This window comes from Sebastes umbrosus, chromosome 4, assembly GCF_015220745.1.
Source record: "Sebastes umbrosus isolate fSebUmb1 chromosome 4, fSebUmb1.pri, whole genome shotgun sequence".
NCBI classification, from domain to species: domain Eukaryota; kingdom Metazoa; phylum Chordata; class Actinopteri; order Perciformes; family Sebastidae; genus Sebastes; species Sebastes umbrosus.
The window spans coordinates 26,653,790-26,669,792 of NC_051272.1; the positions used below are offsets into that span (position 1 = coordinate 26,653,790).

Sequence of the window (16,003 nt, forward strand, 5' to 3'; positions counted from 1 at the left end):
AGGCAGCAGCAAACAGGAAAGTTTTAAGCTTTGATTTAAAAGAACTCAGAGTTGGAGCGGTCCTGCAGTTTTCTGGGAGCTTGTTCCAAATATTTGCTGCATAAAAACTGAACGCTGCTTCTGCATGTTTAGCTCTGACTCTGGGGACACTAAGCAGACCTGATCCAGATGACCTGAGAGGTCTGGATGGTTCATAACATAGCAGAAGATCAAAATGTATTTTGGCCCCTAAACCATTTAGTGCTTTGTTAACCAGCAGCAGTATTTTTAAATCAATTATCTGAGAGACAGGGAGCCAGTGTAGAGACCTCAGAACTGGACTGATATGATCCACTTTCTTGGTCTTAGTGAGGACTCTAGCAGCAGCGTTCTGAATCAGCTGCAGCTGTCTGATTGATTTTTAGGAGACCAGTAAAGATGCCATTACAGTAGTCAAGTCGGCTGAAGATAAATGCATGGACTAGTTTTTTCCAAATCCTGCTGAATCAGTCCTCTAATTCTTGCTATATTCTTCAGGTGATAGAAGGCTGTCTTTGTAATTGTCTCAATATGGCTGTTAAAGCTCAGGTCAGAGTCTATGACTACACCAACATTTCTGGCTTGGTCCAAGCTTTTTAACATTACAGATTGAAGGTGAGCACTAACCCTTATCTTTCCTTTTTGGCTCCAAAAACGACGACTTCAGTTCTGTCTTTGTTCAGCTGAAGAAAATTCTGGCACATCCAGTTATCGACTTGTTCAATGCACTCACTCAGTGCTTGTATCGGACTGTAGTCTCCTGGGTGATAGAGTTATGTAAATTTGTATGTCGTCTGCATAGTTATGGTAATTTATTTTGTTGTTATCAAAAATCTTTCCCAGTGGGAAGCATGTAGATGTTAAACAAAAGAGGCCCAAGATGGAGCCTTGGGGAACTCCGCATGTGATTTTTTTCAGCTCAGATTTGCAATTACCTATAGACACAACAAAGAAGTCCCTGTCCTTTTAGGTAGGATTTAAACCAGATGAGTGCTATGCCAGAAATACCCACCCAGTTTTCCAGTCGGTCTAGTAATATATTATGGTCAACCGTGTCGAATGCTGAGATCCAGTAAAACTAAAATAAAATTCTACCACTGTCTGTGTTCAATCGGATGTCATTGAAGACCTTAACAAGAGCAGTCCTCAGTGCTGTGGTGCGGTCCAAAAACCTGACTGGAACACATCAAAAAGAGTTGATTGGTGCCAGAAAGCTATTTAAATTGTTGAAAACTGTTTTTTCAATTATTTTAGACAAGAATGGAAGATTTTTATTGGTCTGTAATTATTTACTATTGATGAGTCCAGATTGTTCTGTTTGAGGAGGCGGTTTGATGACGGCAGTTTTCAGTGCCTGTGGGAAGACTCCTGAAACAAGAGATGCATTAAACAATCTGTAAAAGCTCTGAGATCATACAATCTGATACTCTTTTGAAAAGGCCTGTTGGCAGAATGTCAAGGCAGCAGGAGGAGGATTTTAGATGTTGTATGATTTCCTCCAGGTATGTCTGATTTATTGGATAAAATTGTCATGTTATGTTGCACCAGGTTTAAGTGGACGCTGGGCAACAAACATCCTGTACCTGATAAGGAGGAAGTGACTGCTTGTCTGATTTTGTGAATCTTTTCTGTGAAAAAGGAGGCAAATTCATTGCATGCCCTGGTGGATAAAAGTTCAGAGGCTACTGACACAGGATGGTGTGTTTAGCCCTGTCCGATAGTGGCAAACAGGGCACCGTGCATTATTGTTGTTTTTGGTGATGATGTCAGAGAAGAAGGACCGCTTGCATTTCTCAGTTCTGAATTATAAATACAAAGGTCTCTTTTTATAGATGTCATAACTTGACTTGAACATGTTTTCCACCAGTGGGGTTCACTTTTTCGACACTCTCGTTTTTAATTTCTTACTAACATGGCATTTCTCCATAGAGATTTTTTCTTACCAGAGACAGTCTTCACCGTGGTGGGTGCAATGGTATCAATAACATTTGTAATTTTAGAATTGAAGAATTTATAGAATAATCATGAACTTTTCAGAACTTGAACTTAACCACTGCATTTGCAGGAATATTTCTATCCATTTCTTAAAATGTAATTCATCAAGTTGTCACTCTCTTGCCTTGTCCCTTTCCTCATGCAAACACATAGCAGATGTATTCATACACAACAAAACGAAAGGTTAAATGCTAATTTAACAAGCCAGAATTAAATCCCCTTTCAGTAGACTGCCATGGATAGCACAACTTGGCCGGGCATCCCTATGCACAGATATTTATAAACATCAATATTTTATAGAAAAATAATCACAAAATGCAATAGCAGAGCGTGCTGTCAACATAAATATAAATAGGCTACAGTATAGCTTTGATGATGGACTTCTGTCTTCTTTTTCTGCTTTCCTGTGGAGGGTCATCTGCGACGTGTCACCCCTCTTTTAACCTACATCTCTTGTTTTTTTTTTTTTTTTTTAAAGTTATTTTTTTGGGGGGCATTTTTCCCATTTTTATTGAGGACAGTGGATAGAGTCTTGAAAGGGGGAGAGAGAGAGTGGAATGCGAAAGGGCCACAGGCTGGATTCGAACCCGGGCCGCCGCGGTCAGGACCAAGCCTTGATACATGGACGCCCGCTCTACCAACTGAGCTAACCCAGGCGCCTCTTTTACCTACATCTCTGTAAATCTCCGAGCAGGGAAGGAGGCAAGCCCTGGTCCATTTACTGAGAGGAACAGCAAACTGTTCAGCGTGGAGACGTTCATCATGTAGCCTAGACGCGGTGTCATCTCTATTGTCACACAAAGTGTGAGCGATGACAGTGAAAGTCCATTTCTGAGTTGATGTGATAATTGTTGTTTGCACTGGAGATGATTCAGTCTCATTGCTGATATTATGTACTGCTTTTCAGGATGTGAACATTGTATTGATAAATTGCAGCACCTTCGTTTCTCACCCCCCTTCCCTGTACCGTCACATGCGTTTGCTCGTTCGGATTGCTCTCCACGTTGTTGTTTTACGCAGCGCAGAAACACATTGTAATGGTTGGGAAAACCCTGAGTTTAGAAAAAGGGAACATCAACATACTGTATGTCGAAGCAGCCACAGCAACTATGACAACATGGAGCAAGTCCATGAGAACGGCAGGAGAGGAAGAGGCAGGGAGGCAGTGTATGGATGACCCATAACTAGGTTATTATAGTTTATAATAATTGCAGGACAGTGAGGATACATTCCAATACAGTTAACCAATAGGCCTACATAGAAAAAAACAGGGGCAGCGCCCCCACTTCCCGCACCGATGCTATAGACTGTTCTCACGTTGCAGTGCTTTACTTAGATATATTTTTAAAATATATTTTGCTTTTTATTTCATATGGTCCATTGGTGAAGTAGCATTAATCACTGTGAGGGAGGGCTACATTTTCCCCCACCAGGGATAAAAATAATTCAGCATAGGCATGGGGATATAAGATCAGAGGTGGGGGGGGGGGGAATCCCACCATCCCCCCAGCAAATGGCACCCTGGTTGTATTTCACATTGCACAAAGTCACAGAGCACACAGTTTCGCCTGGCTCTGGTGACATGCTTCTGTGCATGTGTGTGCGTGCTATGTGAGATTCTGGCATGGGTGCAAGGTATCAGTGAAAACATGGTATAGCATTTAATTGATTTGGGCATTGTCTCAGTAAGCAGCGGAATGTATTTGATAAGGGCAGCTGTGGCTCAGAGGGTAGAGCAGGTTGTCCACCAATCGGAAGGTCGGTGGTTCGATCCCCTCCGGGTCACATGTCGTTGTCCTTGAGCAAGACACTTAACCCCAAATTGCTCCCGAAGACATAGCCATCGGTGTGTGAATGAGTATTTAGATTATTTATTCCTGATGGGCAAAGTTGGCACCTTAGTAGCCTCTGCCATCAGTGTATGACTGTGTGTGTGAATGGGTGAATACTGACATGTAGTGTAAAAGCGCTTTGAGTGGTCGGAAGACTAGAAACCGCTATATAACATGCAAGTCCATTTACCATTTACCATAATGAAGCACTAACACAGTGCTTCTGAAGAGCGCAGAGTGGACAGACGATGCATTGATTTGTGACATGGTAAAGGTTGGGGGTTCTAAACTAATGATTTTAAAAAGTGGGTGGGACTTGTCTTGACACCCATGATTTTTGGTCATTGTTGACTTTAAAACAGCCTGTACCTCAAAAAAAAGTATGCAGCATTACTTATGTTATAGCCAGCCATTCCAATAAAGATTGTAGAATTTTGTTTAGCTGTGTCACAAATGATCTAAATCTCACATTTGCTCTCTCTTGGAGGAGACAATTAGATCAAAATAACACAAACGATGCAATTTAAGATGAGAAACTATTTTATTGTGGTATATTTCACATCATATTGTATGATTAGAAACCGCCCATCAGATGCAGTGCTTTACTCAGCTGCCTCTTTTCCCTGTAAAAAAAATAAAACAGATAATATATACAGTGCATAGAGTATGTGCCTATATTCTAATCATACTCATAAAGGTTTTGTCAGTCATTCATTTTATTAAGCTTAAGGCTATAATGGTCATTTTTTGCTGTCATAACTAAATAATTATGTGACATAAATTAGAGTAGGGGGAGTTAAATTTGATTTAATCTTCATTTAGCTAAATTGTGTATATATTTACCTTGCCAGAGTCACGGCTCTTGGCTCTCAGCTTGTTGACCTGTGACTCTGCAATGTCAGCACGCTCCTCGGCCTCCTCCAGCTCATGCTGGACCTTCCTGCACTTGGACAGATGAGTGTTGGCCTGCTCCTCCTGAAAAAACACAGAGATTGACATTTGTTAATGTCCTAAAAGACAAAATGTCTGCTTTGTGTGAAATAAATCTGCCACATTATCAAGTTTTCAGTGATGAAAAGAAATAAGTTTTCCTTACCGCCTCCTCAGACTGCCTCTTGTAGGCTTTCACCTTGAGCTGCAACTTGTCAACCAGATCCTGCAGCCTGGCAACGTTTTTCTTGTCCTCTTCAGTCTGTGGAAGTTTATTTTAAAGTAAAATATAAAGTACATCTTGACATCTTTTTAGTAATAAGTTAAATCAACATAAGTTGATTTGTATGTTAACTTTAAAAGTGACTGTACCTGATAGGTGAGCTCCTTCACCCTCCTCTCATATTTGCGGACACCCTTGACAGCATCAGCTCCACGTCTCTGCTCAGCTTCAACCTCTGCCTCCAGCTCACGCACCTTTGAAAAAACAGAATATTCATAGAATATTTAGAATCCATATATTTTCCTACATTTGTTTGACTGCGCAAATCTTAACATAACTTTCTTACCCTAGACTCAAGTTTTGGAGCTGCTTCTTGCCACCCTTCATGGCCAGGTTCTCAGCCTCATCCAGGCGGTGCTGTAGGTCCTTAACAGCGACCTCCAGGTTCTTCTTCATCCTCTCCAGGTGAGCGCTAGTATCCTGCTCCTTCTTCAGCTCCTCAGCCATCATAGCAGCCTAGAGGAGACGGCATAAAATACTAATGAGAAATATCTTGAAAAAACACATTGGAGTAGAAGTAAGACCAAATTGAACTTAAACCTACATCAGTGATGGCCTTCTTGGCCTTCTCCTCTGCATTTCTTGCTTCCTGAACAGTGTCATCCACTTCACCCTGGACCTGGACCAGGTCAGACTCAAGCTTCTTCTTGGTGTTCAGAAGGCTTGTGTTCTAAAAGTTGAAAAAGATTTAGTCATTTAATTTATCATGTGCCTCACGTTATTTAGAATCTAATTTAGATTTTTTAATTATTGAAGAAATGATTGGGTTTGTTCACCTGAGAGTGCAGAAGTCCAACACGCTCACTGGCGTCCACAAGCTCCTGCTCAGCAATCTTGCGGCTTCTCTCTGTCTGTTCCAGAGCAGTTCTAAGTTCCTCAATTTCAGCCAACATGAGACCGTTCCTGCGATCCACCATAGCAGCTTGTTCCTTGAAGTCTTCCTGGGCTCTGACTAGCATCATCAAGATGCAGTTGTGCATCCTAGTGAAAACATTCCAGGAAAATATTCACATGAATGCCAAAATGTACCTGCACTGACCATAGTCTGTGCAACAACTGTGTGTTCTTACAATACCTTCAGCTGTGTTTGCACATTCCTCAGCTGCTTCTGGGACTCAGCTGCCTGGCGATTGGCGTGGCTCAGCTGAATCTCCATCTCATTCAGGTCTCCCTCCATCTTCTTCTTGATTCTCAGGGCATCGTTCCTGCTCCTGACCTCAGAATCCAGATTGCTCTGCATGGAGTCAATCACCCTCTGGCTGTTCCTCTTGATCTGCTCCATCTCCTCATCTTTCTCTGCCAGCTTCCTGTCCACCTCACCCTTAATCTGGTTGAGCTCCAGTTGGACACGCAGGATCTTAGACTCTTCGTGTTCCAGAGTTCCCTGAATGATAGTCAAAGAATGAAATATTCATATATGCCTTCAAACCTTTTATTAGTACTATTTGTCCATGATTTTTTTTTTTTTGTTCATAAGATCTCCCTAGAAAATTTTTTACCTCAGCCTCTTCAAGAGCTGTCTGGATCTCAGACTTCTCCGTCTCCACCTGCTTCTTGGTACTTCTCCAGCTCATGGATAGCTCTTGCCAGTCTCGCCAATCTGTTCAGTCAGATCTGAGATCTCCTCTGCAGAGAGAACAGATAACATGTGTTTGATATTGTTAAGCCTTAAAATGTAAAATAGAAGTACTTAATTCTAACACATAGCACACATGTAATGAATACAATGTAACTGTTACATAATGTAAAACTCACGTTGCAAGTTCTTGTTTTCACGCTTCATGGTCTCCAGGTGATCCAGAGTTTCCTCATAAGAGTTCTTCATCTTGAACAGCTCAGTGCTGAGAGAACGAGCCTCCTTCTGTGCTCCCTCAAGCTCTGCCTGAGCCTCCTCGTACTTCTGTTTCCACTCTGCCAACACCTTAATTGTCATAATTAATACAGTTCAGTTGAGTTAGCAACATCAAGACAAATAAATATATCTATAGTCATTGTTTGTATGGCCTGGCCACACAAAGTAAACAATGCTACCTTGTCAAAGTTCCTCTGCTTCTTGTCCAAGGTTGGCAGCCAGACCATTGGCCCTCTCCACATCAATCATGAGGTCCTCCACCTCACTCTGGAGCCTCTGTTTGGTTTTCTCAAGAGAAGCACACTTGGAATTCACTGCCTCAATCTGTTCCTCAGCATCCTGAAGGCGCTGGGCCAGCTTTTTCCTGTTTGGAAAAGGTAAGAATTGTCTCTCAATGAAAACTAGGAAGTTACCCGAAGCCTTCGTAACAAGAATCTACAAGGTGAGCTCTTGACATATTATGTTACAGCTGAATCCGTATATAACATACAAATACCGAATCGCCCCGATCATAGGACATTTTTTTTTTTTTAGAAATTATATTACAAAAGGTGGAGCTTGTATATTTGAGCACTGTTGATGTTTATGTCTTCACAACAGCAGATATTAAATTTGCAAGTATTGATAAAAACAATGCAGTTGTCAGTTGAGTTATGCTAAAATGCTTCACTTCTGAACTGGCCTTTTAATTGTTTAATGTTACTCACTTGGCTTCCTCAAGCTCCTCAGTGCGCTGGATAGCATCAGTTTCATACTTAGATCTCCACTGAGCCACCTCGCTGTTGGCCTTGGACATTCCACGCTGCAGTTCAGCCTTGGCCTCCTGCTCTTCCTCAAACTGCTCCCTCAGCAGATCACAGTCATGGCGAGCTGATTGCAGTCCATGGGCAAGAGCATTCTTGGCCTGGTGTAAGAAATATAATTGAATTCACAAAATGTCCTCATCCCAAACGAATAATACCAATACACACTTAAGTTGCTGGTTTCTTACCTTAACCTCCTCTTCAGTCGTTCTCTTCAGCTCCTCAATCTGCTGTGTGAAGGCCTGTTTGCCTCTGGTCAGCTGAGAGACAAGAGCTTCTTTCTCTTCAATTTGACGGCTGAACTCACCTAGTGTGGAAGATGTCTACAATACATTAGTTTATGTGTATGTCTCTCAATAACCTACAAAACATTTCATTCATGATAACTGGTAGATACCATTTTCTGTCAGGAGACGTGCTTTCTGTGCATTTGAGTCATTGATTTGACGGACATTTTCATCATTCTTGGTCTTCAGTTCGCTAAATTGGTCCTCAAGAGTACGGCACATCTTTTCAAGATTTCCCTAATGAGGAAAAGAGAGATGAGAGCCGTGATCAGATTTTATTTATAATGTTAATTACCTTATTTACAATTCTAATTTGTGTATTAAAATAGCATGTGATGCATTGTGTACCTTTGCTTTAGCAACATTCTCCATGTTGCTGGAGAGGTCATCAATCTCCATCTTGTATTCACTTTTTTCCTTCTCAAGCTTCTGCTTAACACGCTGGAGGTTGTCAATCTGCTCTCCCAGCTCAGCAACGCTGTCAGCCTGCTTCTTGCGAAGAGCAGAAGCAGTGGCTTCATGCTGCAGAGTGGATTCCTCAAGGTCACGACGGAGCTTCTGGAACTCAGCCTCACGCTTCTTGTTCATCTCAATCTGAACAGCAGTGGCACCACCGGCCTCCTCCAGCCTCTCACTGATCTCCTCAAGTTCCCTGGAGAGGTCAGCTCTCTGCTTCTCAACCTTGGCACGAGCAGCGCGCTCAGCCTCAATCTCCTCCTCCAGTTCCTCAATACGAGCCTGTTGAATGTAGATGTAATGTCTTTCAGTAAACTTTCACTTTTAATACACAAAATAGGAAATGTATACAGTAATGTTTTGTGTAACACAATATGTCACCTGAAGCTCCTTGATCTTCTTCTGAAGCTGAGCACCCAGTGACTGCTCATCTTCAATCCTTGCTAAGGAGCTGACTGATTTCAAAGTCCTTCCTGAGAGTGATAGATAAAGTATAATGAGTTCATGCAGTTGACCACAATTTTAAAAGAAGGGTTATTGTACAAATTAAAAAACTATATTACTTTTTAATTTTCTCATCAGACTGCTGCTTTTCATTTTCAAGATCCATGACGGATTCCTGGGCCAGTTTCAGATCACCCTCAAGCTTTCTCTTGGCTCTCTCAAGGTCCATACGCAGCTTTCTTCTCTTGCTCCAGAGAACCTTCAAGCTGTATAAATAATGAGTTTTTAATTATCACATTCAAGAAGAAACTTGCTTTGCCAATCCAAGTGTCTTTGTAAACTTACATCATCCACTTGCTGCTCAAGCTTGGTCTTGGCCTTGGTCAGAGTGTTGACTTTGTCTTCCTCAGCCTGCAGGTCATCAAGAGTCTGCTGATGAGCCTCCTGAAGGGCTTTCTTTTCCTTGGTCAGCTTAGCAACGCTCTCATCCTGAGAGGCCATCTCCTCGGTCAGGTTCTTCACCTAAGTGAGCAAGAAAGTACTTGTCAATAAATGGTAATCACTATAATTGTACTTGATCTGATGGACAGATTATTATTTGCGAACCTTGTTCTCAGTGGCATGTTTCTCCTTCTCCACTTTGGCCAAGGTAAGCTCCTAGGTCATCAATATCCTTCTTGAGCTCAGAGCATTCATCTTCCAGCTTTCTCTTCTTGGCAGTGAGCTCAGCATTGATTTCCTCTTCATCCTCCAGTCTCTCAGTTGTCTCTTTGAGTTTGGCCTCCATCTGGATCTTACTCTTGATAAGTCCCTCACATCTCTCCTCAGCATCTGACAGATTCTCTCCTTCCTAGTCCATTTTATGAAAATAGATGTTACCACATCAACATTGAAAAACATGAAAAAGCATCAACTGCTTGTTGATGTGTACTTACAGATGCGATTTGCAGCTGCAGGTCATTCTTCTCCTTGCAGAAGGGACACCATCTTCTCCTCCAGCTCCTTCTTCTTTGCCAGGGCAGCAGCCAAGTCAGTTTTCATCTTATCATAGTTCTCCTTCATATTTGCCAGCTCCTTCTCAGTTTCAGCACTCTTCAGCAGAGGCTTGATCTTGTAGTACACCTTCATCCATGGCCAGTGTTTCACATTCATGAATGAGCGGACTATTGTACTGGATGGAATATATGGCTTCCCTGCAGAGAAGAAGTAGCTGTTATGGACAATGTTGCTTGTCATCTTTCATATCATCATTCAGATTGAGCTGTTTTAAACATGCCTCCTCACTGTCATCTTCACATATTCCTTTCTCATGAGGTAACCACGGCACAAAGCCTGAGTCATGGTGACCAGAGATACCAGTTTTTCATCTCTCATCTCCTCAAGGGTACCCAGCAGACCGGCTTTGAAGAACACCTGAACAAACAAAAATTAAAAATGAATGTAGGATGAACTCAGATAGTGAATACACTGAGTGAATACACAGCCTTTAAAAAAAAAAAAAAAAGTTTCCCACATGGTTCAATCAAAGGTGTTTTCTAAATGGCCACATGCTGGTTGATGTGCCTCTAGGTTAACTATTAATCACATGTTCTTCAGCACCAATTTCATTACATTCATGTAAGTGTTTTTTTTTAGATATTCTGCTTTATTATTATCAGATATAATACATAACTAGAAAAGTGCACACAGTAGAGTGCAGATCTCTGTAAGGCGTATCTGCAATGACCACTGCTGTATTGTTTGATTGAATAAATACAAACCACAATAGATTGAGTTAGTCATTTGCTAGTGCAGTGAACACATTATCGCTCCTGGGGCGACGGAACGCTGTTAGTCTTGAAAAAATCTAAAAAATCAATCAAACACTGGACTGAACAACTTAAGCTTGTTGATTCTTCTTCTTCAGTAAAATAAGCAGAGTGTTTACCTTGGTGTATCCCCCATCAATGTCCACATGGTGGCACAATTTTAACTTTACTCCTTTCTTGGCCCATGACCAAATTTCCAATCACAATCATTTAAATTAAGTAAAATGTTTTTGAGATGCTCTTCCATCTAACAGACTTAAACATGGACTGACCATCCTTAGTAAGTACTCTTAAGTATATGAATGCAATCATGGTACTTACCTTGGTGTGTCCGAATTTGTACTCGTCATGAGGAACATCAATTGATCCAAGCAGCTTCTCTGAAGCCTTCTTGTTGTCAATGAACTGTCCCTCAGGGATGACACTGGCATTCAGTACCTTGTACCTTTTTATGAGATAATTAATGGTCAGTGTGAGCATTTTATTTCAATGATCTGCATCAAAATGTTATTAAAATGTCCATTGATACCTCTGTTTGAAGTCAGCATAGACGGATTCTGCTGGGGAAACCTTTTCTGCAGATTCTGATACCCTCCAGCACACCGTTACACCTGAGCTGGTGGATAACCAGGAAGTTCTCCATGAGACCTGTAAAAAAGACATTTCATAACAACTTCTTTGAATAAATAGTCTCAGTTGAAGCGGCCCCATTTTAAGTAAACCATACCAACAAAGTGTCGAGATTATGATCTCTATGTACCTGGAGTCTTTGACTCATTGGGAATCAGGCAGCGCACAAAGTGAGGATGGGTGGCCCTCAAGTTAGTCATCAGCTTGCCCAAGTTCTCCTGTAGATGTAAAATGGTGACTTTTGTCATAAAATGCCACAATTGTGAACTTGACTGTAAACTGAGATATATAGGATATATTTGCAAAGTTAAACCTTACCCTAAACTGTGAAGACACAGTCTGCATAGAACCACCCTTCTTCTTGCCTCCCTTCTTGCCAGCCTCTGTTGATAATTTTAAGTAGACATGCTTTTTTAGAACAACACATCAAGTTTATATGAACACATGCTACTGATTGAAAACATTCAGTATCTATAACCTTAAAATGTGTTTTAGTTTACTGTGGAAACTATCATACCCTCAACGACAGGAGGATACAGAATAGGCAGCAGTTTCACTGAGGACTTCTGGTACAGCTGCACGACAGACTCATTCAGTGGATCCTTGTTCTTGTCCAGCCAGCCACCGATATTGTAGTCCACGGTACCAGCATAGTGCACCAGGGAGAAGTGGGCCTCAGCCTTGCCTTTGGCGGGCTTTGGCTTCTCAAATGCTTTGTTTTTGCCAAGATGCTGGTCATACAGCTTGTTCTTGAAGGATGTGTCTGTGGCCTTGGGGAACATGCACTCCTCTTCAAGGATGGAGAAGATACCCATGGGCTTGAAAAAAGCGGGAAGAAGTGTCATTAAGTGTTACATTACGTCAAATTAAGAACAATTATATATAATCACAAAATTAAGTGATTACCTTTTCAATCAGCTCGATGCAGGCAGCCAAGTCCATGCCAAAGTCAATGAACTCCCAGATAATACCCTCCTTCTTGTACTCCTCTTGCTCCAGGACAAACATGGTGTGGTTGAAAAACTGTTGCAGTTTCTCATTGGTGAAGTTGATGCACAGCTGCTCCAGTGTGTTGAACTGCGAGGAGACAAATACTCAGTATAATCTCTTGTAGGCAATAAGAATGATTCTGTCATGGAAAGTATTGGCTGGTCAATTGTTGGAAATGAAGCTTACATCAAAGATTTCAAAGCCAGCGATATCCAGGACACCGATGTAGAACTGCCTCGCCTGTTTAGTGTCCAACATCTGGTTGATACGGATGACCATCCACAAGAACATCTTCTCATAGATAGACTTGGCGAGGGCAGTCACTGAGTTATTCACCTAAATAAAAATAAGGATGTATTTGATTGTCAGTCAATCATTTTGTAAAATAATGGATTACTAGTATTTTTAATTTGTGAGATAGATGAAACAAAAAATCCATCTAAGATGATCCTTGACTTATTCTGCATTATGCATTTATCATTCAATGTGTAAAACTCATCGAAAATAGTAATAAATTGACCTGACATTGCATTTCTTTGTTTCTAATAAATCCTACACTACCTTATTTTAGTAGAACTAACTAAATAGTAGGATATTGGATATTGATAATTTATGTTTACCTGAGATACAGTCTGTCCCTTGGTGACATACTCATTTCCGACTTTCACTCTGGGATAGCACAGAGCCTTCAGCATGTCAGCCGAGTTCAGACCCAGCAAGTAAGCAACCTTGTCAGCCTCTGAAAATAGTTCAGTGATTTCCATCATGATATGAACAGAAACAAGTATGATTAAACTTTTTTTTACTGTTGTTCCCAAGCTATTCACTTTGAGCTGACATTAAATACTCACCCTCTGTGCCGTCTGGCTCAGCCTGCTCCTCACGCTGCTTCTGCTTGAACTTCATGTTACCATGGTGGAGGACAGCACCAGTATTCTTGTAGATGCTCAGTTTCTCTTCATTAATGAAGCCCAGGATATCAATAGCATTCTGAGTACAAAAGATGTGTCCACACAAAACATAATCATTGTAGAAAATGCACTTTTGATGTTGCATTTAATGCAGAATATATTTAAATATTTTGAAGTGAAGATCACTCACATCAGTGGCTTCCAGCTCAACTTTGTCATCAATGCTGGCCACAGTGATCTGACCCATGCTGCACATTGGGAAGTCGTAGGGGTTGGTTGTGATGAGTGCCAAATCTGGAAATCAAAAAAGGGTGAAAATGTTCATAACATTTTTTTCATATGAAAACTATAAGTATGTTAAACGTGCAAATTCTCAATCTGTTTACCAATCAGCTCAGGTATGTGGGCGGTCATCATCTGATAGAAGATGTGGTAGCCCCTCTCAGCAGGAAGCTGGAATGTCACTCTAGACTTCTCCAGCAGATCTAAAAATATTGTTCGTAAGTCACAGCCAGGTCAATTGTCAATTCCAGTCATTTGTATGTACTTTGAGGATTGTTACTTACATGTCTCAATATCAGCACTAGACAGTTTGCCAGTTGCGCCGAAATGGATTCTGATGAATTTACCCTGTTTGGAACAAAGGGATGTTTAATGTCCCTCCACATGGGACAATCTTTAACAAGACCTCTCTCATTTGTAGAAATCATTTCATACTTACAAAACGAGAAGAGTTGTCATTCCTCACAGTTTTGGCGTTACCATAGGCCTCCAGCAGGGGATTGGCTGCAATAATCTGATCCTCCAGTGACCCCTATAATCCAGGTTTAGAATTTATTTTTGGTTAATGACTTTATTTTTCTCTGGAAAAAATATTCCTTAGGTAAAGAATCCTTGAACTGTAATCATCAGTAATATACCTTTGAAGTGTCCCTCTTCTTGGCCCCCTCAACTGAGATTGTTGCAAAGTACTGGATGACACGCTTGGTGTTCACAGTCTTTCCAGCACCAGACTCTCCACTAGGAATATGACACAGACTATATAAGTAATTTGATTAAGATATTTGACTATGTTAAACAGCAGTCAACAAATGTAAATGTAACAAACTTACGTGATCAAGACAGACTGGTTCTCCCTATCTGTTGAATCCAAAACAAAGGAATTAACTATGTTTTCACTGCAACAGAAACCTCATAGTGACTAAATTCTACATTGTTATAGTCATGACTTACCAGTCGCCATGAACTGATAAGCGTTGTCAGAGACAGAGAAGATGTGGGGTGGAGCCTCCATACGCTTCTTGCCTCTATAGGCAGCTACACATTCAGAGTCGTACACTGGGAGCCACTTGTAGGGGTTACAGTGGCACAGAACAACCCAGAGTAGGTCTGAAAGTGATCATAGATATTCACCTAGTTAACTTATGTTTCCTACCAGTATAGACCATTTTCAATAGCTGTCTTTTCTCATAAAGCAGATTGTCTTACGTAGATCATCCATGCTGCATAACGCTCTTTGAGGTTATACAGCACAGAGGCTTCATTGAGATGGGTCATCATGGCCATGTCCTCAATCTTGTCATACTTTGGAGGGTTCATTGGAGAGACGTCAGCTTCTTTGAACTACCTTTTCCTGTAACACAACATTTGTCACAATGAGAACTGATCATATTGAATACCCAATTGACTCTGACTTTACTGATACCAACCTCCTGAAGTGTCATGGACTTTGACGGTGACTTTGTCACCATCTTTCTTGAGGATCGTTCCCTTCAAGTACAGCTCCTTGACATCAGCCACGTAGCAGGCACTCTTGGCATCAAATGGCAGAGTTTGAGCCTCAAGCCTCTCCTTCTCTGGTTTACGAAGGAAAATGGCAGCCTTGCCATATTGGGCCATCTCCGCGTCCGTACTCATGGTGCCGGCTGATGTCTGTAAGATAATTGTCCTTACCTGACCACCTCTCTGTCAACTGTATTCACTGATTCTGTTCAAAACAGGTTTTGTTGTTTGTTTGTAATTTAAAAAGGAACTGCCAACATTATACCAATGTTTTAAGGGCATGTTATTAAACAGCATTCTCTAAATTCTGCTGAATAGTAAACATATCCATACTGAATCCATGTCTGTGTATCGTTACTGTACAGGTGGGCTTCAACTTTACTCAAAGTCCTTTTCAGACTTAGATTTTACTGAGAATAAATACTAACATATTGTTGTGTTTTGTCAAAATGTTTGGATGAATAACTCTAGACATGCAATGAATGAGACAAATTTACATAAGTAGTAAACGCTTCTAAAGAAAAGTTAAACATTTGAAAGTTGTCCTTACCTGACCACCTCTATGTCAACAGTATTCACCAATCCTGTTCAAAACAGGTTTTATTGTTATTGAGTAGGTGTAAAACAAGTTTTACTCAACAAATGATTCTATTAACATAACTTATTTCTTTAATGAAGAACAAATTAAAATGGTCTCAAGATTAAAAGCATAAAGTCTTACCACAAGCAGGAACTCAGGTCTTCAGTGGCACACACGGTTGTGTTCTCAAGTAGCCTTTATATTGAATCAGGTTTTGATGACACAGTAGAAGTTAAATGTGGTATACACACCAAATGAGGTAGGGTAGCCTGGCAGGAATAAAACATTTTGGAATTGTATCAACTGATGTTTCAGGTTTCAGTTATTATGGCCAGGTCTTGATTTTTGCTTAATCATTACTTCAATTTAAGTTTATTTAAGGCTCTTGAACAACATTTATAT

General features: G+C 40.9%; 1 pseudogene; it reads right to left on the minus strand.

The window, feature by feature from the left end:
* Window positions 1-4,367: 4,367 nt before the first annotated feature.
* Window positions 4,368-15,868, minus strand: LOC119486536 (annotated as a pseudogene).
* Window positions 15,869-16,003: the final 135 nt, after the last annotated feature.